The 26469-nt window shown below is 42.8% G+C and overlaps 1 long non-coding RNA gene across 1 annotated transcript; it reads right to left on the reverse strand.

Moving 5' to 3' along the window:
- Positions 1–5593: 5593 nt before the first annotated feature.
- Positions 5594–25459, reverse strand: LOC144307300 (uncharacterized). Its single transcript, XR_013374200.1, has 4 exons — positions 25359–25459; positions 25001–25139; positions 17055–17150; positions 5594–5891 (listed from the first exon to the last, which is right to left on the reverse strand). It is a non-coding gene; the product is annotated as an uncharacterized LOC144307300 (long non-coding RNA).
- Between the last annotated feature and the right edge of the window lie 1010 nt (positions 25460–26469).

Below are 26469 nucleotides of genomic sequence, written 5' to 3' on the forward strand. Positions count from 1 at the left end.
ATTATTTTTAGTCTATGCTTTCTGTTCACTCCCCTGCCAGGAAACTCGTCCCAACCTCATCCTCATTCATTAACCTCACTTCCAGGTTAACCCTGAATAAGTCTCCCTGCTTTCCACCTCGCTGTCACTTCGAGTAATGCTGCTGCACAGATCCTTCCTTTCTGTCTTCCTACTCTGCATATGTGCTTCCATTCTGCCTTCTGTTTTTTCTCTTTCTTGCTGGTGGATGCCCAAGTCCTGTGCCATGTTGGGTAATCCACTGGAATTTTAAAAATGAGGAAGACTGAGGGTCTGTACCTGGAGGCCTATGGAGGAGTGGAGGAAGAAGGGCCTGTGTAATGAAATGAATGTGTATGTTCCCCTCTTCCTCCCAAATTCATGTGTTGAAACTGAGCTCCCAAGGTGAAGGTGTTAAGAGGTGGGGTCTTTGAGGAGTGATTAGGTCCTGAGGGTAGAGCCCTAAAGAATGGGATTAGTGTCTTTGTAAAGGAAACCCCAGAGAGTTTCCTTGTCCCATCCACTATGTGAGGTTATAGCGAAAAGACAACCTTTCAAGAACAGACAACAAACCTGCTAGTGCCTTAATCTTGGACTTCTCAACCTCCATAGCTGTGAGAAATAAATGCTTGTTGAACATTATAAATCATCTAGGCTATGGCATTTTTGTTATGACAGCCCAAATGGACTAAGATGCCATATAAACCATTTAATGCAATATAAATGTAAATTCTATTATGGAAATGTATGCAAGGCTCAAGTGGAAAAGTCAAAGATGAGAGTGGTCAACTATACTTAGAGTAGGTGGCCATGGAAGGCTTTCTGGAGGAGATGGTATCTGAGTTAACTACTTAAAAAGATAAGTAGTTATTCCCAAGAGGGAGAAGGCAGAAAAGGACATTCCATGCAGAGGCTTGAAGCAACCTGCCACATTATAGGACACGGATGTAAGTTGGTGAGAAACAGGACTAGGAAATTATGACAGGTTGGCTTATGCAAGGTCTTAGGTGCCATACTTCACATTTAGATATCAGGAGCCAGGGAAGGATGTGAAAAGGGGAGAAATATATTTGGGTTTTCATTTTGAAAGAGCAACATGGTTGTAGGGTGGAGGATATCTGAAAGGAGTAAAACTCTCAGCAGAGTAAGACCTAGACATGGAGCCCAATGGTCCATGAAAGAAACAATCAAGTGCTAAATTGATAAAGTCACAGTGAATGTGGAGAGAAGGGTTGGATAGGAAAAGTGAAGAAAAGCAGAATCAACGGTACCCAGATGGTGACCAGAACTGATGCATCAATGAAAGAGAAGAAGAGAGGTCAGCTCCAAGGTTTCTGGCTTAATGAATGACACCGAGATCCACTCAGCCACAGGAATGAGAAAAACAGAGGAGCAGATTGAAGGAAGTAGGATCATGGGTGGGTCAGTCCTGAAGGCCCCGTGGGACACTGAGGCAATCATGTCCAGTAGACAATTGACAATCCAGAAAAGACATTCTAGGGAGCCCTGGCCTCTAGCCACTTATTAAGAATTGGGACCAAAATGTGATGTTTAGACCATGAGAGTGTATGAGATCCTCTATGGAAAGCATAGCCCCACATCCCACACCCCCGTGTCCATCAGAAGTGCAGTGTGGCCAGAGCCCCTGCAATCTTTATGGCTTTGCCCTTTCTCCTTAGTGGGAGCCTGACATTTGGATAAATGTATCATTTTCTTCTCACCCTTCTTGTGCATGTAGAGCGACACTGAATTTTAGATCTCATCAACACCCTAGATTTCTGGATAACAAAAACAGCAAAGATATGTAAATGAGCTGTACCAAATGTCTAGAGAGGGACTAACTCCCCTCTACTCCAATGTAGGAGCACATGTGAAATAAAAAAACAAAAACCAAAAAACAGGAGGGCATCCTGGGGCTTGTTTATCCTGGCTCTAGGATTGACTGCTTAGGAAGTACGCAAAGCCAATAATGACTAATGTCCTCAAATATTGCTTATTATTCATATAGCATAATCACAATCAATACTGCGAGGACCCCACACACTGTTTGTTTTGCTATTTGAACCACAATCTAAGGTCTACCCAGAATGGCATCTCCATAGAAGAGCTATTAGTTTGCTGAGCTAAACTATATTTAAAGAGCAGTCAATTCTACGGATTCTTTGTTCTTAATTCGCAGCTAAGTTCCAATTAAATCTATGTTGTATATAATCAAGTTAAATTGCAGGGCCTGTTGTGTTAGGAAAAAATGTAAAATGATTTTGTCCGGCACCCAGTTAGACTGTGGCTGGCCCTGATCGTGATTAGTGAAGGATATGGAGATACTTGGAATTCTAGAACATAAGTCCATACTCATTCTATGACAAGGTATGACTATTTATGTCTAGACAATAAGTTTTTATTCAAGACTCACAGCCTGCCTGGGCATTGTGGAGATCTCCAAAAATATATACAATACAGTTTATAGCTCCAAGAATTGGGACTGTGGAGAGTCCTATTGCTGTGGGCACACCTAAGGAGTGCCAGGTGATAGTTTGGGTCATTCTAGCTGTCATACGGATCAGTTGTCTAAGAGTAGACCAGGTTGCTTAATAATTGATCTACTTTCCTTGTCCATCTTATAAAAAATAATAACACTTTCCCCTCTCCACCTTACAGGGCAGTTATTCAAAAGCTAGTGTCTACCGAATGCTAAATGCATTCCAGCACCATTTAAAAGACTGTACACATGTTAACTAACCAGTCTTTACAACATCCCTCAAAAATAAATATTATTCTGGGGGGGGGGGCACTTCATGTAATGAGCACTGCGTGTTATATGCAACTGGTGAATCACTAAGTTCTACCCTTGAAGCTGATAATACACTATATGTTAACTAAATTGAATTTAAGTGAAAAATTAAAATGAAAAAAATTGATATTATTGTTCCAATTTTGCTGAATAAGAAACTGAGGCATGGGGTGCTTGGGTGGCTCAGTCAGTTAAGCAACTGCCTTTGGCTCAGGTCATGATCCCGGGGTCCTGGGATCCAGCTCTGCGTTCGGCTTCCTGTTCCGTTGGAACTCTGTCTATCCCTCTCTCCTTCCACTTGTGCTCTCTCTCTCTCTCACACACACAAATAAAGAAATAGAATTTTTTTTAAAAGGAAACTAGGCACAGAGAGTTTAAGTTCTGCACTTGAGATCACACAGTACTTTTGCTGGTAAATTATTTTATGAACTTCCCGCAACTCCAAGCGTTCTTTCCACGTTGAATCCAAATCTGTCTATAATTCCTATCTGGCTGGTCATCGTTCTGTCCTCTGGATCCAAACAAAATAAATATAACTATTCTTCTCTATGCCAGCCCTTCAATATTTGAGGATGGTGGTCATGTCTTTCCTCCAGTTTTCTGTACTTGGCTAAGTAACCTCAGTTCCTGAAACCATTGCAAATCTGTCCACTCTGAAGGGGTCCTTCCTTTGCTATATCCGAATGGTAGACCCTATGCCCTCAATGTGCAAACAGTCAGGAAGTGTTCCTATTTAGCATTAAGTAGATCACTCCCTATCCACAAAATGGAGGGAAAAGCTCATTTTTGTTGTAGACATTGCTCCTTTGCCTCATCTTACACCATACCTGTAATACCTAGACCCATAAATACATCCTGTCATGGTCAATAATAAAGACAGCTAAGATATACCATGGCATATTACCTGCCAGTCACTATTCTGTGATGTATGTTTTAATTTAATGAATCATCACAACAAATGCTAGATGCTATTTTTATTCCTGTTTCACCGAAGAAACAGAGCACAGAGGAGTTAGGGATTGATGCTATGTTGTACAGCCTATGACGGCCCAGTGACTAGCTATTGGTAAGGGGTGACAGTGTAGAGGATCACAGTGGCTTGGAAGAGTATATTTATTAAGGAACTCATAGATTATGGTTTTTAAAAAGGACCTTTTTAAATATGTACTTTGTCCAAGCAACATCTTGTCTCATGAATCTCTCATGTGATTCTCAGATTTGAAGTTGAGTATATCAAGAAGGAAGTAGACTTGCACTCAGACAACACCAACCACCCAGGGCCTGCAGTCAACCTCTACTAACATTCCACCAGACTGGCTGATCAGGACCTGCCCCAGTGATGAGCCATAGGTCAGCTGGAGAATGAGCCCAAGATAAGTGGGAGGCAGACTGTGAGTCTAGGAAGGGTGTTGTGTCACTTGGGTGTGAAACGTGGCCTGTCTCCAGGTACCCTCAAGAATGTTTCATGATGTCAGGCTGGCATTCGTGGTGAGATACTTTTATATCCTGGAAATGATGAGAGAGTTAATATTACCTATTTGTTTTATTTTTATCTATCTATCATCTATCTATCTATCTATCCATCCATCTATCTATCATCTATCTATTATCTATCTATCTATCTATCTATCTATCTATCTATCTATCTATCATCATCTATCTATCTCTCTATCCATCCTTTGTGTTTGGTATCTGGGCTTTGTAGTTCTAGCACCTATTTCACCTAAGAGGATTGAATTTTAAAGTGAAAACATTCTTGGGGTGCTTGGGTGGGCTCAGCTAGCTAAGCATCCAACTATTGATTTTGGCTCAGCTCATGATTTCAGGGTCATGGGATTAAGCCTTGGGTTGGGCTCTGTGCTAGTGTGGAAACTGCTTAAGATTCTATCTCTCCTTCTTCCCTTCCCATCTTCTAAAAAATAAATGAAATAAAGTGAAAACATTCTGGTAGGTGGGCACAGTTCTGCCCCTTTAGCATGATAGCACAAGAAGGAAAAAACAGAATTCTAAAGAAGAAAAATCCCTGGATAAAAAATGAGCAGGAAATCCCTGGAATAAAAAATGATCAACTGCAGGTGATTAAAAAAATGAAGTTAGAGGTGGAAGAGGTACAGAGAGAGAAAGGGAGAAGGGGACAAACTTGGATAAGCCTATAATCTAAGAAAAGGGTGGTAAGATTAAACCCAGCCCCCAGGACCACAAAATATCAACCCCCAAACACACAGCCAAATACTAATGCCTGCAAAATCATATAAACAATTTCTAACATAGTAGCTTGACAAGGGTGAAGAGCAAACTCACCTGCCAGTAGCATGGTCAGCTCAGGTCTCCAAACTATTATCCATATTGATTTGAAGTGAAAGCCTGCTACTTAAATCAGTAGGGAAAGAATCTTTCAAAGGCTATTTGAGTAATTCCCTGCCAGGTACCATGCTGCTTTTTTGGGATGGGAAGTGCGACAGGGTGGAAGTATGGTGGCAATGTTTCCCAAAGATCTCGCTGTAACCTGGCCCTGGCCCCCGGTGACCCACATCTTTCCATTCTCCTTTTTTCTTTTTCCCATCACCGAAGCAGAGAAGCTTCTCATGGGGATGTAAAGTCACATACATCCCCTTGGTCTGCCGAATGAGAAAAAGCTACACTTTCCTATTGAACTCTGCCTCTCATTGATTGCTCTGGAAGGATGCTGTTGGCGTTGGGTAACTTCAAGTGCCATGGCAATGCATTTCCAGGCAAAATGAGCACACCCCACTTTCCCTGGTGGTATCTTGCCTTTAGTGTATTTAGCACTCAGCAGAACCACACTACGTAAGAAAAGATTGCATGTGTTTCCTTCCATGGCCGCCCCGAGGCGGGGAAATCGTTCCAGCTCAGGGGCCGAGCTGGCCAGATAATGGGGGAAGTGAGAACAAGCTGGGATTTGCTTCTTGAATCATCCACCAGCTGTCTGCACAACCTCAGAGGCAGACCTGACCTGCTTTCATGATGAGCCGTGATGTTAGGAGAAGGGAACTCCATCTGGATGAGTCAGTCCCAGGTGGGCTCTTCAGGCAGCAGCATCTGGAGGCTTCATCTTCTGGACTGCACGTGGAACGTGCTTGGTCTGGAAGTCATTAGAAGAACATAAAACCAGATCACCCTGATGTCATCTTTAGAAGGTGACCTGATCCCAGAGCACAAAGGTGACCCTTACACGACTCGCTTATGGCTGACCCCAAATTTCCAGCAGATGTTCTAATCTTTTTACCATCGCCAAGTTTGGAATCATCTTTGTGGTACCCAAGCACACTAATGAGATATTGCTGAGTTTAACTTATCTCTATGTAAGCCAGGGTTAAAGGGCTAGCTCCTTGTCCATATCTCTGACACAAAATGGATGTTACTGAGGGCATCCAGAGAAGCCAGTGGTAGGTGATCAGCTGGTCCCTTCTGTGTGGGCTCCAGAGCTACAGAGCCCATGTCCACACCTGAGCTCAGATTACTCTATGTTGCATCCATTACCTGGTTCTTCCTTTTCAGTAGGAGACCCACCAGAGGTCTAGTACTTCACGTAGGAGTCCCACTGGCCCTCCTGCCCTTGTGACATTGCCTTGCTACGTCAACCATCTTGGCAATGATCTCTTCAAAGTTAGCAGTTATCATAGGGAAGTTGCCAAATAACTTCAAAGCAATGCTAGCAAGTCTGCTTCAAAGCAGAAGGATTATCTACTTCCTTTGCATTTATTTTTTCTTCCCTCCCTTCCTTCTTCCCTTCCCCTCTGTCCTTCCTTCCTCTCTTTCTGTTGTTGCTTAATACAGATTTTCAAACTCTACCTTAAACCTATTGATTTAGTTTAATAAACTCTTGATGTGATAATGTTGTGCCAGTCAGGTTTGTAACTACTGATCTAAAATGCTTTTCTTAGTTTTAATCTAGTTGTTAAGAGTTGACAACATGAATATGATGCTAGGTAACAACTTGTGTCTATAATGCTCTGATGGTGTTATTCCCTTGGCTGGGTTGAAAATCTCCATTCTCCTTCTTTATAATGAGTCAAGCATGAAGTCAGGCTACACTGCAATAGCTGTCCCACTTTCATAGGCTGAGAATCTATAGATGATGTCTGTACTTGTGCTTTCTCATTTGTAAAAGCAAGTTCCTAGTCCTCATCCTAGATCATGATTTATCCACAGAGGTGTTCACTGAAGCAGCAGAACAGAAAATACTGGAAATCAATAAGTTCCAAACATTGAGAATTTATTAAGTACATTATAACACATTCCTCAATGCAATGCTATGCTGCTTTAAGATTATATTTGCAAAGAAGCTTGAATAGAAAAACTCTTTGTGTAGTGAATACTTATGGTATAATATTACCTGAAAAATAGTGCACATTATATACATAATATCTTAGCTATTGCTAAGATATTGCTAAAATATGCATGGAAAAATAATGAGAATAGATTTACTAAGATATTAACAGTGGTTTTCTCCAGGTGGAGGTATTTTTATATTTCTAATTCAATTTCCCTAGATCTAAAAAAAATTCTACGGTGATTATATTAATAACTTCTATATTAACATGTCAAAGGCTATTTGACAAATTTTATATGGATATTATGAGAATAAAATGAGATAATAAATGGAAGGCAGCTTAAAAAATGTGGTAAGCAGTGTTGTTTTTATGGTGATTACTCAACTTTAGGGGAAGCAGTAATAAAATCTTAATGTAAAAATTATCCAAGAACAGATTGTACCTTCTCCATAGACAGGTGATAATTGTATGCCAAATTAGCACATCACCTTTCCAGTTCTGCTTAAAATGATGATGTCAGTCCTTAGAAATCTCAGTGGAGAATACTAATCTGTACCTCAGAGGTGAAGTATGCTATGTCTCAAACACCTAATATCCATCACTTTACTTCACATTGTCCAAAATCACTCTGTGGTGAATGCACACCATCGCTTGCCTCAGCCTCCATTGGTCCAGGTGAGGATGGTCCAGCTCTGACCTCAGGGCCTATCCTCTCAGCACCTTGGGTAGTAGAAACATCTAGAGATGGGTGGGCTCTGGGTTTCCCACTTTCCGTGCCTTCGCAGCTCTGGTGTGCATCTGTGAGAAGCATAACCACTTTGGGAGATGACATTTGCCCAGGCCAGATGCTCTGTTATAATCTCGCTTCCTCTTCTTTCATGTCTCCCAAGGGGCATAATCCCAGTCTCTAAATATAAACTGTGTCATCTTAAAATATATACCCTTTTCTGCCAGGGTTGTTATTTTTCTTCCAGGTGACATTACCCAAGTTTCTATTAATAAAGATAAGGCTGAGTGGGCAAACATGGCTCTCTATTCCTCTACCAGGGGGCCGTCAGGGCTCCAGGTGTGCAGACATGTGTTGTCCCATTGCTTTTCTCTTGGAAACTCTGGAAACTTTTCTCACAAGACTCTGACAGGTGGAATTAGCCATCTGGGACCACACACATGCTTGTTTCTCATTTTCACATTGCAGTCAGCCTTGACCACCAGCATTGCACCCACAGAGAGGAATCCCTGAGGGACGGACTGAGCAAGGGGTGGCTGTGAGCATTAGGGGCCCCATAAATTTGGCCAAGCCACAGCTTTCCAGTGCGGCTTCCACCTACCATTTCTGATTCCTACCATCAATTGCAAGGCTGACCCCTCTTAGTTTAGGGAAGATGCCAATGCGAGAGCAACTTAGTGGCCCGTACAGCTCTTGTCCTTACTCTGGCCTTGTGTCAGGGAACATACAGGGAAGAACTCAATACTCATCCTCACTGATCTCTGCCCATACCATCCAAGAACCTCCAAATAAGCCTTGCTTACTCCAGTTCTAATAATAGCCACTTCGTATTGAGAGCTCACGATGGGCCAGGCACTTCAAGCACATATGACTGATATTCACAACACCCCTAGAAGGTGGCTGATATTCGGTTTAACAAATGTGGAGACCCATACTCAGAGAGACTAAATAACCATCCCCAGTCACATATCTCAACATGGTGGTGTCTGGATTCAAACCCTGACTCACTAGACTCTAATTCTCCCTAAACCACTTCGCTCTCTTCCAGGGTACTATTGCAAGTGTTTTCAAGACTTTCAATAGCTTCCTATCCTCCAAAGATAGAGGGGTGGGGTCAAGGATTCTCTATACTTATTTGTCCCAGGCTCACTCGAAGTGACCTTAGTGAGCGGGACATTAATTTGTAGCTATCCTTTCTGAAATTGAGAAGGACCAAAATGTTACCTGAGCTGCCCTGGTGGGGATTATCCTTTTGGGGACTTAGGACATCAAGTAGGCTTCTTAAAAGGGGAGCTGAGGCTGTGTGGTATCATTTTATACCAGAGTGCACAAAGGCTGAGAGAATTTGGTTCTAAAATTAATAGCTCAGGGTGCCTCTTGCCAGAAAGACAAATGTGACAAGTGTCCCTCCTGAGATAACACATGGGCTAGGATAGAAGTGTATTGGAGGAAAAGACTCTACCAAAAGATGCAATAGCTAATGGCTCATGAAATCTTTACAAGGAATGGTAGACCCGATTGTCATCCCAGGATGGCAGCTTGTTGCTGGGCCTCTATTGCTCAAAAATGAATTGAATGGGTTCTGGGAACCCTCTCATCTAGTTACATTACAGAATGGGGAAAAAGTGGTTGTCACGGCTCTGAGGGCTTCCGCTAGTGCCTAGTGTCCTAGCTGACACTGCCATTCTGATTCAAATGGAGAAGCTGGATGGGAGGACCCAGTCAAATGGGATGGGAAGGGTTGGGCTCCCTTCAGGGAAGAGCTAGGGTCTATTCAGCATGACCCTAGTCAGGGCAGCCCTCTCTGGAAACTGGAGTCACAGCCCTCCAGTCTGTTCTGTGGAACCAGCAGTCAAGGGTCCTGACCAGCAGCCTTGACTGAGTGAAGGCATCTTTCCACATCTGCATTTCCCGTCTTCTATCCTTGTGTGTATTTTGATATACATTGTCAGAATCCAACTCAAACGACATATGACGAGTTACCTGACAATGGAGTGAAAGTAAGGAGAATCAAGAGGACATATTCCCTACACTCTGGAGAAGGTCGCGCTCTGAAAGAAGGCATGATACAAGTTACTAAAGGAATCTAATAGCAACCCAGTATGTGACGCTGTGTCATTTCAGAGGAGGAAGAGGTAATGTTCTCTCAGAAGCCTGATTCTTAAAGAGAAGAAAGCAACAGGTGGTAAAAGGAGCATCACAAGTCAGTGGAGAGATGTGGTATTATCCATACTCTATTTATGGTCACATGAAAACTATGAGCACCGAAGGGGAACAAAACAGTAGAGGGCTTCCCCTTCAGAAGTCTAAAAATAAATTAGAACTGGAAAAAAAAAAGGGGAATTAAGTGTTTAAAAAGAAAACCACAGAAAAATGGCAAGATGATAATAAAAATAAGTCATCTGAAACCTCAAAAGGTAAGAACTTTTTTTAAAGTATAGAAGTAATGGAAGAAGTCTCCCAGGGATGTGATAAATTACAGATCTGGGTCCTCTAAAATTTAAAAGTTCTATGTGTTTAAAATTTCACTACAATACAACCAAAAATGAAAACTTTTCCCCCAATTAATTCAGGAAAAAACTGTAGTTAGCTGGACTGGCAAAAGGCTAATATCTTTATTCATCTCCATAGTGCATAGCAAATGCCCTATCAACTCATTAGAGGAATGGTGGCATCACCCCATTTTGCAGATGAGGTTATTGACACCGAGCACGAAAGGACCTCACCAAAGGGACAAGAGAATTCATTGTGGAGTTGGAGCCAAACTCATGAGGCTTTTCCCACCTGCTGTCAGTTGTGGAACGCCATGTGAGTTTCTTTAAGCAGGGACTGGGGGGGATTCACCTTCTCCCTGGAAAGGAGGATGAGCATTTGTACTGCGACTGGAATCAGATCGGAAACAAACTCTGTGAATTTTTGGAAAAGATTGGGATTTCAGAGAGGTGGTTATTTATCTCAAAGAAAGTAAATATTTTATATCCAGGAGAGCTGAAAAATGAATAGACCAAACCCTCACCCCCCCCAAACAAACTTATATACATCGTTGTTCTTTAATATGCAGTCATTCTTGTATAGTAGAGAAAACAGAACAGATACTGATTAAAATCAGAATATGCTAATCATCCTAAAGAAGAAGTTCTATTTAAATGCCCTCAATGTGTTAGTGTTCAGTTTTTGATAACAAATAAGAAATTTATTATAGAAATCTGTTGTGGGATTTCATACACAGAGGGAGTAATGTATATCTAATGTTTCTATTCTATGGAGCCTGAACAATGGACTGAGGGTGTTTAGTAATCCTTCCACTACATATATACACATTTAAGTTATAATAACCTGTGATGTGTGTGCTGTCCCTGGAGAAAGAGGTCAGGGTGACAAGGTGAGCTTTATGATTCCAAGTCTGGCGGATAAAGACTGTCAGACAGAGAGGAATTAAAAGAAAAATTTCCATAAGCCCCAAATGCATCATTGGAAAACAACATTTTAATCAGATCGTTTCATATTTTTACAGAGGAGTCATCTTTTACTGGAAAATATTTTTTCCCCCAACACATGAAGGACAAAAAAATGATACCCGTGGGAATTGATTTCTTCCCAACGCAGCTATTTAATTGATCTATTTGGAACTCTTATACCATGTTGCTGCATGCTAATTGGAAGTCATTTTAAAGCAGAATCAGCTTGGATCACAACTGATTTGATGGAGAGGAGCTGGCCTGCCCAACTTGGGAGGAAGGTATGCAAGAAAACCTGGCTTTTACAAGCCCCGTGAACAGAGCATTTATTTGGATGAGACAGAGGAACAAATCTGGAAGTCCAGGGATGACACAGACCTTGGCGGCCTTTCAGAAGTGACCTGCCAAGTCTTCCGTTACTCAGTCCTCACATCCCTCCAGTGCAGGGCAACAGACCGGGTGGGCTGCCTCTGCCCACAAACCCTTCCCACTGGAGCCTTCCCAACCCCAGTGGCCCTGTTAAAAAGGTAGGTGCCTTCTGGAAAGAGGAGTTCAAAAACTCCCCATTTTACATACTGACTCTGTGGTCAGTGGTACCTGATGATGCACCACTGCAGCTTCATCTTGCTGGGTATAAAAGTTTGCTTCCTTTCTTTTTGGTTTTGGCCTTTTAAAAGAGTACCTAAAATTCAAATTACTTCTGGAGAAATTGTTAAATGTGTGACCCTGAAAGATGACTCCTTGGGACTCTGGTAGCTCATCTGTAAGTACGAACACCCAGTGGAAAACAAGAATGATGCTCAGCCAGGCACCTTGGATATTGGGAGTAGTAAGATCATCATGAAGGAGAAAAAAGGGAGAAAGAAGACGAGGACCAGCCTGAGCTGGCCTCATGGACCTTGCCTTTCACCTTGATCTTGTCCAATGAAAGGGACCAATCTCTGATCTGGGGCTCTCATACTTCCTCTGTCGGGCTTACCGGGCCACTCAAGAAGAGAGAGTCATTGTTTACCACCTGTTGGCATTAACTGTAAAATGGGTACACCAAGAGGATAGTTTGGCCTCTCCAAATATTTAACTGCTGAACTTGACAGCACCATAACCACATATAGGTTGACAGTATGGCACACGCCCCTCTAGCCCTCCCCAGCTCCCTTCTCTATCCAGTACTTTCTTCTCCAAACTATTCTTCATTGATATTCCAAAGTGCATATGTTAATGTAAATGTTTAATAAGCAATTTCAGAAGCAGATACTGTGCTTTATGCCTTTCGGACAAGTTCTGCAATAGGACCTTTCTTGTGGCACTGTGGCATCACTGAAATGAATGAAGAGTGACAAAGTGTGACCATGTAATATAATTGGGGAACTTAGCACGGAATCATATTTTTTTTCTACCAAAGACAATGTGGGTTGCTTTTTAGTTTAAAATTGACTTTAAATTTCCAGTTGGTGAAAGTTTTGCTAAGAGGCTAGGGTTATGCAGAATCATGCAAAACAAAACAAGTCTGTGATCAAAAATGGACAGTTGGCTAATTATTTGATCTATTCATCGATGTCCCATGTTTGGATGATTTTCACAGGAATCCATTGATTCTGGAGTGGAAGAGGGTGGAACTCTTCTATAGTTAATAAAACTACACATTTATTTATTCAAGAGTTTGTTTTAAGTGAGCACCTGCTTTGTGTCTAGCATGGTACAAAGCTCTGGAGTTGCAGTGATGAGTAAGAGGGATTTTCCCTCAAGGGGCTTAGAGAGGAGCAGGTGGTAGACAGTAATCCAAGCTGATGCAGACACCTACGCAAAGTCGGAGAGAGCAGTCCAGACAGCTGGGTCTCCGGGAAGGCTTCTCCAAGGAGACAGCATGTGATCTGGCCTTAGAGGACATGTGGAATTTTCACAGAGAAGATGGGCATGGGGGGACTTCTGTGGGGGGGGGATGAATAGGATGAGCAGAGGTACACGGGGTGGAGGATGAAGTGATTTGGCTGGATTTCACCTTTCACCCCAAGTGAAAAGGCATTGGACAGAGTGGAATGCCTAAGTGAGAAACAGGTCATGGAGTTTGCAGGCTCCTCTGGTGGGAAATAAGGAGCTGCTGTAGGTTTTGGTGAAAGGAAATGAGGTGATCGGCTCTGTGCTTTAGGACATCCTGGATGGGGCAGAGACAGTGAAGGGCAATGTGACGGGGGGAAGGGATGTCTCATTTCAAATAGTTCAAATCATTCTGAAGTTTGGATGGCTTTCTTCTAGTGAATCGAGAGGCAGAGTGCAGTGAAGAAATGCATGAAAAATTAAAAGGTCTGAATTCTAGCTCTAGCTTTGCTTCTAATTAGTTTTGTGTCAGGATGAGTCACTTCATGTCACTGATCCTTAACGTGCTCATCTATGAAGAGGTGTGTGTGTGTGTGTGTGTGTGTGTGTGTGTGTGTGTCTGTTGATTACTAAAGTGGATTACCTGCCTTCTAAGATGAGTTCTATGATCCTGTATGATGAGTGCATTCTTCATTTCCTCCTTTGATATTTTCATCTCAGAATATCCAAAGTGATTTTAATAGGATATTTAGATATTTCTACCTTCTTCTAGAGCAAGCCTTTTCCCTTGAGATGGTTACATAGCATTTACCCCTCAGATGTTCTCTTCCTGTGTCTTTAAATTTGTCAGTTAAATATGATATCCAAAAATAAATAAATAAATAAATATGATATCCAGGAAAAGAAGAAGGCAACACACTACCGCCACCACGTCTTTCTGTTTCGGTCTCTAAACTTTAGGGTCTGATGGACTGGACAGCAAACGGATACCTCTCTGTGCCACTGGTGTGTTCTTAAGGAGAGCTGATCACTGAGTGAAGTCGGGAGATGGCATCAAGAAGCACAGCTAGTCCAGACTATTAGAGAGGGTTACCTGGATTTCCCTCCTGTCCTCACCTGGATAAACCTCTCCTTGCCGTTTGACTCCATCATGGCTAGCCTGCTAAAGACAACGTGTGTTTTCCAAAAGAAGACTTTCCAGGCACCTTTGACTGCTGTTCCAAAATGGAGAAATGTTACCAGGATGAAAATTATGTACGGCAGATGTTCATGAACAAATATATAGGGTAATGGAAGTCGCTTCTATAAAATATCCGATGCTTAGAAATAAATGAGAATTCTATCATCTAAATGACTACATATTGGAGATTTTACATAGCAGATCACCGATTTTTTAAACACTTTGGCCAGATGTTTATATATGGTCTTTACATTTTTATTATTTGATTTTTATTTTATGTTTCATTTATGGGCAGCATTTTTCACCAACCCATACAGTCTACCAAGGACAGCAATCCTTTCCGGGCAGGAGGAATTTGGCAAAAAGACAGAGTCATCCAATGCAGTGGGTCTCAGCAGCTCATGCTGTACCATCTTAACCAAGAGCTTGTCAAATCCACTCAGCGACCATGATTTTTCACAGTCAGATGTTTTCAATTTGTCTTCCAATATGATGTTGACTCAAACATTTGGCAGATTTATAATTTCTCCATTCTCCCCTGCCACTCATTCTCGGGTTTTAGATTTTCTCATTTAATAGTTGTAGCAGTGTTTTACGCTTTCTATAAATCTTTGTGAAGTTTCTGAACCCAGTGTCATACAAGTTGAGAATTGCTATCTAACAAAATCCTTTCAGGAACTGAGTGCTATATTTTATAGTTCTGCATTAATTAATCCTCTGCCTGAGGTAATGAGCAGGTTTGAAGGTACTTTTTAAACTTACAGTAGACACAGGCTGATTCTTCCCACTGGAGAACAGAGTGGGGGCAGGTAAAGTCCTCTCTTTAAACCTCTGTCTTGCCTGGGAGCCCTGACTTTGCCTAACCTGGAAATGGGAGCAGTAGGTACCTCAGGTTCTGCTCTTCTCCCATCCCTGTGCCTGAGGTATCACCAAGAATTCATTTCTTCAGGTCACCTGGGTGGCTCAATTGGTTAAGCATCTGCCTTTGGCTCAGGTCATGATCCCAGGGTGCCGGGATGGAGCCACATGCTGGGCTCCCTGCTCAGTGAGGAGTCTGCTTCTCCTTTTCCCTCTGCCCCTCCCCATGCTTATGTTTTCTCTCTTTCTCAAATAAATAAATAATATCTTTATTATTTTTTAAAAGGTGTTATTTATTTATTCATGAGAGACACAAAGAGAGAGAGAGGCAGAGATGTAGGCAGAGGGAGAAGCAGGCTCCATGCAGGGAGCCTGATGTGGGACTCAATCCTAGGACCCCAGGATCATGACCTGAGCCAAAGGAAGATGCTCAACCACTGACCACCCAGGTGCCCCATAAATAAAATCTTGAAAAAAAAAAAAGAATTAATTTCTTCCTCTGCTTCTATGAAACCAGACCTTTCTTGGCTGCCTACTTTGCCCCTTCTATGCCTCCTTCCCTGCTTGTGTCAGTCACCAGGAAGTTCACCTACCTCTGAGCACCTCTGGGACCAACTACCTATTTTAGCACTTAATCATACTCTGCTTTGTACGGTCTCCTGAATGCTAGGTCTACTGTTGACTGTTAAACCATGAAATTCCCCAAAGATAGAGAGCATAGCTATATTGGATTAGGGAAGTTCTATTATGAATCCCAGCAATTTTTATAGCAGTAGGCATAGATATATGATCCCTAAATACCTGAATGTAGAATAACTACACAAATGAAGAGAGAGAGAGAGAGAGAGAGAGAGAGAGAATGAGAATGAACTTTACTAATCCCAGACACACTACCCTGTCTACTATCTCTGGGATGTTTCTAACACAGCCAAGATAGAGGGGCATCAGAGCTATATTCAAGTTTCTCAGAAGGAGATTTAGAAGAGAGAGATAGTGTGTATGCATGTGTTTGTGTGATTAGTCTCAGGGAGGTCTTTGTGCAAGTTACATTTTTTGTAAGTTACATGTTCATACTTTGCAAAATGATATTCTATGATTATATGACACATTAGGTTCTTATGTAGAAGATGTAGACCTTTTATGGGTCTTTCCCTAAAGGAGAGGCCTTGCAACCCATAAGCATCTCTCAAAGCAAGAGCTTCCCTGTGGTTAGCTACCAACTATTTTGTGACCCTGAGTATGTTATTGTTCATCTGTGGGCCTCCAAGTCCTCAAGAGAAAAGTGAAACCAATAGATCTGATGATCTCCAAGTTTCCTTCCAAACCTGGGTTCTGAGCGCCTACTCATTGTCACTATTGCTTCCATTCTTCAGAAACTAAGTGAATGCCTATGCCATGTTGGTCGTTCGAGTTCTCTGAAGTTCAGGGACACAGTGGAGCAATATACCTGGAGCTGTACAAGTGTTCCAGGCTGCCTGTCCCCTCATATCCTCCTTCTATCTAAGTGTAGGAGACTACAGTGTCATTTTCTATACTCATGCCTTGTTTGGCTGATACCTGTTCTCTTCATGTCATAAACAAAAGCTTCAAAGCTAAGTGGCTTTTCCTCATCTTCCTCATCTTTCCTCTTCCTCATCTTTTCCTCAAAAACATGGCAGTGTTTGGAGACATCATACTGGAGTGACTCTTGTGTCCTAGGAGCGGGATCAGCTACGATCATAAACCACAAGAATCTGGGTAGAGCCCTGAGATTTTATGCTTCTGCCTTTTCTGGGCATGTCTAACATTTACTCAATATCCTCAAGTGTCAGAGATTGTACTTGGTAAATACAAAGATATATTTCTACCTTTCAGAAACTCATAGCATGATTGAAGAGTGATACAAAGCAATGTCAGAATATGGGGTTTATGGAGATCTAAACTGCATGCCTACCTCCAGAGATCTGGCACAGCATTTGATGGGGTTCAGGAGTGGATATCTCTGTGGACTTGGAGACCAAGGATCAGACTTGGGAAACAGATTTAGATCCTAGGAAAGAGGACGATAGACCACACCAACTTAGCTCAGAGAATCACTAGGTGAGTTAACAACCCACTTGAGGCCTTCTGTGTCTATGGCCCTCAGTGGTTTTCAGCAGACAGACATGATTTTGTTTGGAACTTTCGTTTGTGCCATATAAACTTAACCCATTTAACCCAGCCTAGAACTCCTGTGCTGAGATCATTGGAGATAGGCGTTCTAAGAAGACCGAGAATGTGCCCACACTTTGGGGAGCCTTTTACTAAATTGCAACCCTAGTGGGGAAGTAGCCCTCTCCTATATGAGCCATCATTTGTTAGGAGAAGTGCTCAAGCAGAAGTCAGCAGTCCAACCAGTTGTGATAGACGCATTAGAGCACGAAGTAGTGAGGAACTTCCACGTATGACAAAGATGGTCACTGCCCAGTCCTCCTGCTCTTCCCAGCTCAGTGAACAAGGGCCACCTTTCAACCACCAACCTTTGCATCTCTTTGCCCGATGGCTTTCTCTGGCCATGAGAGCCTGGTTTCCCACCAGTGCCACGGGTCAGAAATACCAGGGAATTAATGTCCTCCTCACAAGAGCTTGTAACCTATATACTGGAGTTAGGGTATTAATACTCCACTTCCCCCACACCTCTGGACATCCAGCGAGGGGGATGTCCACTGAAACATGTGACACATGGAGTACCCCAGCAGGAGTAAACTTCAGTTGCCCTAAGTGGTCACTTACATCATTACTCTTTATCGGCCACTTTTTCCTGTCAATCTTACATCCCCAATCCCCACTTCCTACTGTTGTTTGCAATCTTCTCCCAAATAAGTTACTTGCTCCCTAATTTCTGTCTCAACAACTACTTCTCCAGGTGAGGAAAGACCCAAAATAAGACTCATCTTCATCACAACATTTCCTGATACGTGGAATCAGAGACTTATAAGAAAGGATAGAAACTTGGTCATTCCATGCTCAGTAAATCTAAGGGTTGGAGACTCAGAGCTATGAATGGCTTCTGTAGCTACCATGTTTTTTTTAAGATTTTATTTATTTATTTATTTATTTATTTATTTATTTATTTATTTATTGTGAGCGAGGGGAGGGGCAGAGGAAGAGGGAGAAAGAGAATCTCCAGCAAACTCCATGCTGAGTGCGGAACCCAGCTCGGGGCTTGATCTCACAACACTGAGATCCTGACCTGAGCTGAAATTAAGAGTCAGATGCTCAACTGCCTGAGCCACCCAAGTGCCTCACCACCACGATTTTACCTTCACCATTGCTTCCCCTCTTACAGGCAGGTGTGACAAAGGGAGGTAGTGGTTTTAGGAAGTGGAAACAGTGGTTACAGAAGTAGCACAAGGGCTTGAGTGAGTGGAGAGAGAAAGTGAGAAGGACTCTTACTATCACAGCAATTCCCCGAGGGACTGTCCTTGTCACAGGTGTGACATTTTCCCCTTACAAGTCAAACCCGTTCAGAAGACAAGGTTGGCATTTTCTTGAGTTTTACCCATAAAGACATGATCACCCAGAGCTTCTCTGAAACCTGGTGGCTTCCTTGGGCTTGGAAGGTTCCTTCTCCAGTTGTGAGGCTCCTGGCATGAAAAGTGGGTCCTCAGAGCCATGAACCCCCTAGGTAGAGGTCTATAGGCACTCGACTGTCCCATGTCAGCATCCCCTTGCTGGGATTTTCAGTTCTGTTCTTAACTTAGCTATTTCCTACATGAGCTATGCTATAAAAATAAACTGGCCATCACAATAATAAGAAATGTAGACTTAAAAATATATATACATAGCAACAGCAAATTGCCTTGTTTCATTTGTTTAAAATTCCCCAAAATCCAACTTGAAGGAAATTGCTAATAACCTGTGTACTTCCCTCTAGGCTACACCCCTAGGCCTCCCCACCAGCTATGGGTAATCTTTTCTTCAGTTGTGTACTTTTACTCCTATGTGTCTTCACCTCTCTTCCTAAAGCAACAGACTCTAATAGCTGTGCTTGAGCAACTTCCCAGGTCTGCTGGTGCTTGCTCCTACACATTCTGCTTGTTGCTTCCCAGCTTAGTTTCTTGAAGGAAGCAAGTCTGGGACCCAGCCTTCACCCTGGGTACCACACTGGAGGGCTGGATCTCATATTGGAAGCTATATTACTGCCCTCACTGTCTGGCTGCTGAGGATGCATTTATCAGGTTCTGGTTAATTAGGATTGAAAGTGATTCACAGAACAGCAGGTATGGGGTTAGAACCAGGGAAGAGGGTAAAAGGGCACTCAGAGTTGATGTATCAACATTGCTGCCTCAATACAAAATAGATTGGCTCTGCAACCTTCATCAAGAACATGGGAGGGAAGGGTTAGTTGGCATTCCTCAAGCTGGCAATTAATTGAAAGCTGAACATAACTTTGTTGGAGGAAGATAAAGAAAAGAAGTACATATATTTTTAAAGATTTTATTTATTTATTCACGAGAGCCAGAGAGAGAGAAAGAGGCAGAGACATAGGCAGAAGGACAAGAAGACTCCCTGCAGGGACCCTGATGGGGGACTCGATCCCAGGACCCTGGGATCATGACCCTGAGCCAAAAGCAGACACTCAACCACTGAGCCAACCCAGGTGCCCTCCCCTGAAAAGGTATATTGTTGAACATTATCATTGCCTTTGAAGATATCAGAACTCAAGGTAATGTAGATCTTTAGTCTGTGACACCCTAGGGTCAGTGACAACAAATACTATCTCATCTTTTCCCATTCTATTCCCATTCATTTCCTTAATTAGGCTATATTATAGGTGTGTTGCCAACGGTACAGAACAGCTAAACTATTTACCAATGTTATTTAGCCAAGTTACTGATAGCATCTTTGTTCAAACAATAGAAAAATACAAATAAAGAAAATTTAAAAATTTTCACACTGTCATGATTTAGACTCTTTGAGTACCCTGCTTTCAGGCTCATTGAATTGGACTTTTTTTAAGCACTCAAAAAATAATTTTTATTGTTACTTTTTTTTTTACATTATCATGGTGTTTTTACTCTAATTGACTGAGAGGTGTTTTGTTTTTTTTTTTAAATATAAGGGAGACTTATAATTTATTAGCCAGAAATCTCTTTTCCTAAGCAGTGTTGAATTATTTATTAGGAGTCACAAAATGACAAAGACAATCCTTCATCTCAGAACTTTTTTTTTTTTTTTTTCAGAACTTTTATATTATGTAATTGTTCATCAAATATTTTCAGTTCATTTGGCTAAAATTCTCAACATGCATCAAGCCAAAGGGTAGAAATCTCAGCCTATTTGTAGAAAAAAATAACAGTCATCATTTTCATTGTAACAGAATAATTCAATATTTATTGCAGTGGAGTTGACCCACAATGTTACATTAGTTTCAGGTGTGCCACATAGTGATTCAACAATGCTATGTGTTATGTTCTGCTCACAAGGGTGACTACTGTCCTCTGTCATCGTGGATGGCAAGTTGGATCTTTTAATAGTGGATAACAGCTGTTTTCTAGAGCAGTGATAACCATTTAGAAATTTTAAAAGAGATTTAAAAATATTTTTTATTGTGAATCTGATCATTATTTTAAGTGAAATGTTATTGCTGGATTATAGTTCTTTTTCATCATAAATTAGTGAGAAAAATACTTGATCTTTCATAAAAATATATGAATTTCATTGATCTGGAATTGTATAGCAAGGATCCAGGGGATTAATAACATGGTATGACCAAAGGATTTCCTGAACTGACAAAGTACTCTTGCATATGTTTCATATACAAATACGTTGTATTATTTGAATTATGTAAATGAGAATAGTAAAGTGTGGAGTGATAAGCCAACTTGCTGGTAACAGATAAAACCAGGTCTCTTTCTTTATTCCTCCTTTTTCCTTAATTCCAATCACCCACTCTAATACCTGACATTATTAAGAAAGTTCTCATTCAACCATCCTTTGAGGATTCTTCAAACTCATAGAAACTTTACTCCTGCTCTTAGCAATTGTTCCTTTCTAGAGCCAGCAATGAGCTCATGTTTCAATTGTTAAAGTTGCTCCAAATGTCTACCATTTATGCCTGGTCTACTGGTCTCCAGACTAGCAGGACTTACACAGAACTTGATAACTGTTCATAGTATCTCCTAGCTTTGCACTATTCTCTAAAATGGTCAGGAAAAGAAAAGATACTGGGGCTCTGTTATCAAACACTTAAAATCAGGTCCCAAACCAAGGTTTTTCTTGAGCAGCTGGTTTGCTGTCAAACACATGATTCCACCTCACCGTGATTTCTAGCACATTATGTTTTCCAGGGTAAGAAGCATATTTTCAATCCCTATCCAATAGGCACCAAGGTAGGCTGATGGTGCCACAGCGCCTTAACACTTGCTGTAGATGAGGCTAAAAACAGTCACTCATATTTTATAGACCTTGGCTCCAAACTCATATCCATTTAGGATGTCCTTCTAGATTAACTGTGCATAAACAGACATTTAACTCTCTACTCTTGGTGTGCTGTTTTTAATCCACATTACAGTCTTTTGTCTTGGCTCGTGGGATATTTTTTTTTAAAGATTTTATTTATTTATTCATGAGAGAGAGAGAGAGAGGCAGACACAGGCAGAGGGAGAAGCAGGCTCCATGCAGGGAGCCTGATGTGGGACTCGATCCTGGGTCTCCAGGATCAAGCCCTGGGCCGAAGGCAGTGCTAAACTGCTGAGCCACCCGGGGCTGCCCTCATGGGATACTTTTAATTGTTCCAGAGTCATTTCATTTTCAGTAATCTCCTGGAAGGCTGAAATGACACCTTTAAGTTCTCTTCCATTCCCTTATCCCAGAAAGATGAAAAAGGATAAACACAGGATTTGCAGGTAGAAGCTATGGGTGAATGTTCCAACTCAACCATTCACTAGGAGAGGGGCCATGGGGTCATTCTTTGACCTTTCTGAGCTTCTGGAGTCTCATCTGTAAAATAAAGATGATTGCATATATCTCCCAGGTTAGTTGGAAAGATTAAATGGAAGGTAGATTTAAAACACTCAACACAGTGCCCAGAGCCTGACAGATCTTTTGTGAGGGTTTTTTGCCATCTGCTTGGTAGACAGTTGTTGCAAAAATATTCACCTCACATGTGTACCAGGGCGTGGGCATTTCCAGAGATGGTTCCTTAGTAACTTATGGCTTTTCTCTCACCCTAGGAAAGATTGCTTTGAACCACTTTAGAATCAGAGCCATCTGCTCTCCGTAATTCAGTTGTCCTATAAATGGATCACCTACCTCTTGGCTTCTTATGGCATTTGGTCATCTCAAGAGGATGTGATCATGCCAGTGAAGTAAGGAAGCAGGCACTGCTTCCCAAATGGCAGCCCACGCAAAGACTCCATCTTTAATTACTAGGTAGTTTGCAGGTATAATTGGCCAGTAATTGCCTGAACACATGTAGTGACAAGATGTGTTTATAAGTCATGGACCACGCAATAGATGGCCCACTGATTCCCATTCCTCCCAGCCAACAATGACTTGGGCTTGGAAGATTCAAATGCCAGCTGTTTGATAGGGAATGAAAATGCCGGACACACTTCTTTTTTCAAAATGTTTTTGAAATTTTTTTCAAAATTTATCTTCAAAATCTCCCTGAAATTCACTTCTTTGTGTCATTTTGGAAGGGCATTCTAATCATGGTCTAAAGTCAATTATTTACTTGCCTGCTCTGTAAGCCTCAAGTAAGCTTTTCTTCAGCAAGTATGTGAAACGGTCCACTAACATCCTGAGGCTTTTCCATTCATTTCTCAGCAGTCTATGAATCAGAACAGACCCAGGTTACACGGAGTATTTAGGAGGCAGTGTCTGCTTGTGTCTCTGTGACTATAGCATGACTATACGCTTCAAGGAGACTTTATGGGGATGTCTCATTAGGGCCAGACATGAGGAAGTCATTAAGTAAAGACTACTCAGATTGAAACATGTTAGAATTTTTCACTTGTTATGCAGTTGAGCGTGGCTGTTGGAATATTTGTTTTTGATAGTGAATTGTTCATTCTTGCCAATGAAATCCATTGCCTCTGGAGCATCAGAACGTGGATTTGCCATTTGAACATCGGTAGCATATGGTCCTTGTGATCAAGTTAAGGTTTCGGAGAAAATTAATGCATGATATAGCGAGAGGTTCAGAGAAAGGTTTTGGGTCTAGGCTCTGCCATTTGTAACTTGCATAACAATTTACTTTCATTCGTTAGACCCAACTTCTCCATCTGGGAGATGATGGGTTGGAAAAAGATCCATGTATTTTAGAGATGATACCTGTGAAGCCCTGGGGTTCATATCCCATAAATTCTGGTCTCTCCCTTACCTGCCTCAACAGGCCAGCTCTGCTTTCATCTGTCTGGCATACTGGGCTTCCAAATTAGATTATTACTATTATTTTATTTATTTATTTATTTATTTATTTATTTATTTATTTATTTATTAAAGATTGTATTTATCTATTAATGAGAAGCACAGAGAGACAGAGAAGCAGGCAGAGGGAGAAGCAAGCTCCATGCTGGCAGCCCGATGTGGGACTTGATCCCGGGCCTCCAGAATCAGGCCCTGGGCTGAAGGTGGCGCTAAGCCGCTGAGCCACCCGGGCTGCCCTTACTATTATTTTAAAGTGCTGTATCTCTAATGTGTGTTGGAATATCACTGGACTAGGTGATCGCCCTGTTACTCTTGGCTGTTCTCACTTTCTTGGGAGCTTAAATTTGTGCTCCAGGACTTATAAGAGACCCAGAGGGCAGGGGCTATGAAAGAGAGAGGCAGACAGTGAGAGAAGGAGGGATAGAGGGAGGAGAAGAGAGAGAGAGAGACAGTGGAGGTGAGGAGGGGCTCTTGGTCTGCTCCCTATGGGCTCTCTGACAACAAGCAGATCCATCATGGCCCGGGCACAGCCCCATCAGGGTCAGCTTGGCCATACTGCATGGTCTGATGACAGGAGACTTTAAAACGTAGTTTGCAGGGGCCACTCTGCTTCCTAAATGTCATGGTTAGAACCTGGAAATAGTCCTCAGGGAGTCGACTGCGTAGCCCCATGTGAGTACTTGTGCACCTGCTATAGCAAGGGAGTAGCAGGCAGCTTCTCTAGGAAGCAGAGAAGCCAGAGGACCCAGAGTTCTCCCCTCTGCCATAAGGCAGCGTCAGTTGCCCGGACACCATCTCTGAGGACACTACTTCCCAGGGAGGGAGGAAGAAGGCAGGGACAGCTGAGAGCCTCGCGTGTGACCTCAACATTCATGGAAGAGGCTGTTTAAACCATCAGACAAGACTAGGTTTGCAAGTGCACAATGAGCCCTCAGAAAAGAAATCATAACGCGTGCAGACAAAATAAAGAGTTGTGTCTCATGTGTGCACCCTGGGTCAGCATGTGAATGAGATGTGTGATCTCACTGCCCTTTGAGACCATGACAACTTTCCGCCGAAGACCATCGTCTGGAGTTTGAAGGACCTCATTCTGCTCGGGACTCCCCTTCCTGTGTGCCTTCACTTCCATATCGTAGAGCACTTCTTAATGCCTCTTCCCATCCTAGGAGCAAGTCTGATTTGCGGTGCACAGGTTCTCACCCCCTCCCCTCCAACGAGGTGTAACGTCGTTCTTCCTCCTGCACAGATGTCATCGTGTGTGGCCTCGAGCACGTACTGGCTGCACGGGAGCTTTGCTCACCCTGGCCTGGGAACACATGGCTCCTTTTGGCCTCTGAGCCACAGCACAAACTAGACTGAACATGACAGGTCATCCTCCTCCTTTCGGGACTTGATGTCCTGCCAAGAGCTGGAGGGAGCACCTCTCACGCAGGTATCCCCACCAGCCTCCTTGCCTGCTTTCCCCAAGAACACGTCCACACGTACCTTGGTGCCAGCCTGGGCCTTGTTCTTCGACACCGCGTTCCTCACACGTTGGTGCAATCATAAACACTGAGTCGCAGCCAGAGAGCCAAGGAGCTGGAGGAAACAGCACGCCTTGCAGAGATGACCTCACAGGCCGTGGCTGCCAAGCAGAGACATTAGACATCACTGCTGGCAGGGCCCAGCGAGACGAAGGGCAGAGGGAGAACCGGCCGCCCCCTCCCTGTGTGCCCCAGAGGTCAGGCTGCGCTGTCCAGCCACGGAGGTCACCAGGGGCTACGTGCCGGATGACCCAGGAGGGGAATCAGATCCCATCCCCGTCTCCTCGGAGTGTTCAGGACGTGAGAGCAACCGCATTTACCAAATGGTGCTGCACCAGCAGGTGGGGGCGAGACGGGGCAAAGTATTGGAGAATGTACTGGGCTTTTCCTTTGGCTATTTGAGGTCCCTGAAGAACTGCCCTTAAAAAGATTGAAAGGAAGGTGAGCTGCTGGTGTAGGCTGCACATGGTTAAAAAAAAAAAAAATAGTAAAAGATCTCGACGTAAAATTTGCATAGCGACAGAGGAAGATGAACGGAGTGGTGATGGTGCCTGTCTGGCCATCTGTGCAACGACACTCACATTATATCATGCCGGGTGCGGTATGGTCTGGAAGCATCATACACTACGTGCCCCTGAACTATGTGTGTCACACACTGCAGGCATGACAAGCTACATGCAATATACGGTACCCACATTATGCTCCAGGGGCATTACACGCTGGACACATTATACTTGATGAGCATTATCTGCCAGGTGCTCGACCTGGGCCATAATGGGACGCCTGGGAAGCTCAGTGGTTGAGCGTCTGCCTTTGGCTCAGGGCGTGATCCAGGGGTCCTGGGATCGAGTCCCACGTTGGGCTCCCAGCATGGAGCCTGCTTCTCCCTCTGCCTGTGTTTCTGCTTCTCACTCTGTGTCTCTCATGAATAAATAAATAAATACAATCTCAAAAAAAAAAATGGGCAGAGGGCAATAGGCAGAAAGAGGAGACGTAGAGTGGTATTTGGGCCTTCAGGGTGCTTGGAATCTAGTTCCAGAGAAGCAGCAACTCCTAATGACCAGATAACTCCTGCAGGCTCTGAAGGATTGCTCTTTTTATCATATATGCTGAGAAACGGAGAAGTCTTCCACAGGGGGTAGGAACCCGAGTTCAGAGAATGGCCAGGATGTCTGTGGAAAGGTTCTGTTGTGGACATGGTTAAAGACTTGGGGCCCCTGGAGACCCCGGCTCAGGACTAGACCAGCTGCAATCTAGTGTTGTGTAATAAAGTGTAATAAACGACCTGTCATGTTTTTCAAAGAAGCCTACTTGCTTTGTTTTTCAAAACTAAGTTTTGGAAAAAAAAAAACAAAAAAAAAAACACTAAGTTTTGAAAACAGAAATACCTTCCCCCATAACTTCGTATTGCTGTGTTTTTACTGTTACTAC

This window comes from Canis aureus, chromosome 38 (genome assembly GCF_053574225.1).
Source record: "Canis aureus isolate CA01 chromosome 38, VMU_Caureus_v.1.0, whole genome shotgun sequence".
In the NCBI taxonomy this organism is placed as follows: Eukaryota; Metazoa; Chordata; class Mammalia; order Carnivora; family Canidae; genus Canis; species Canis aureus.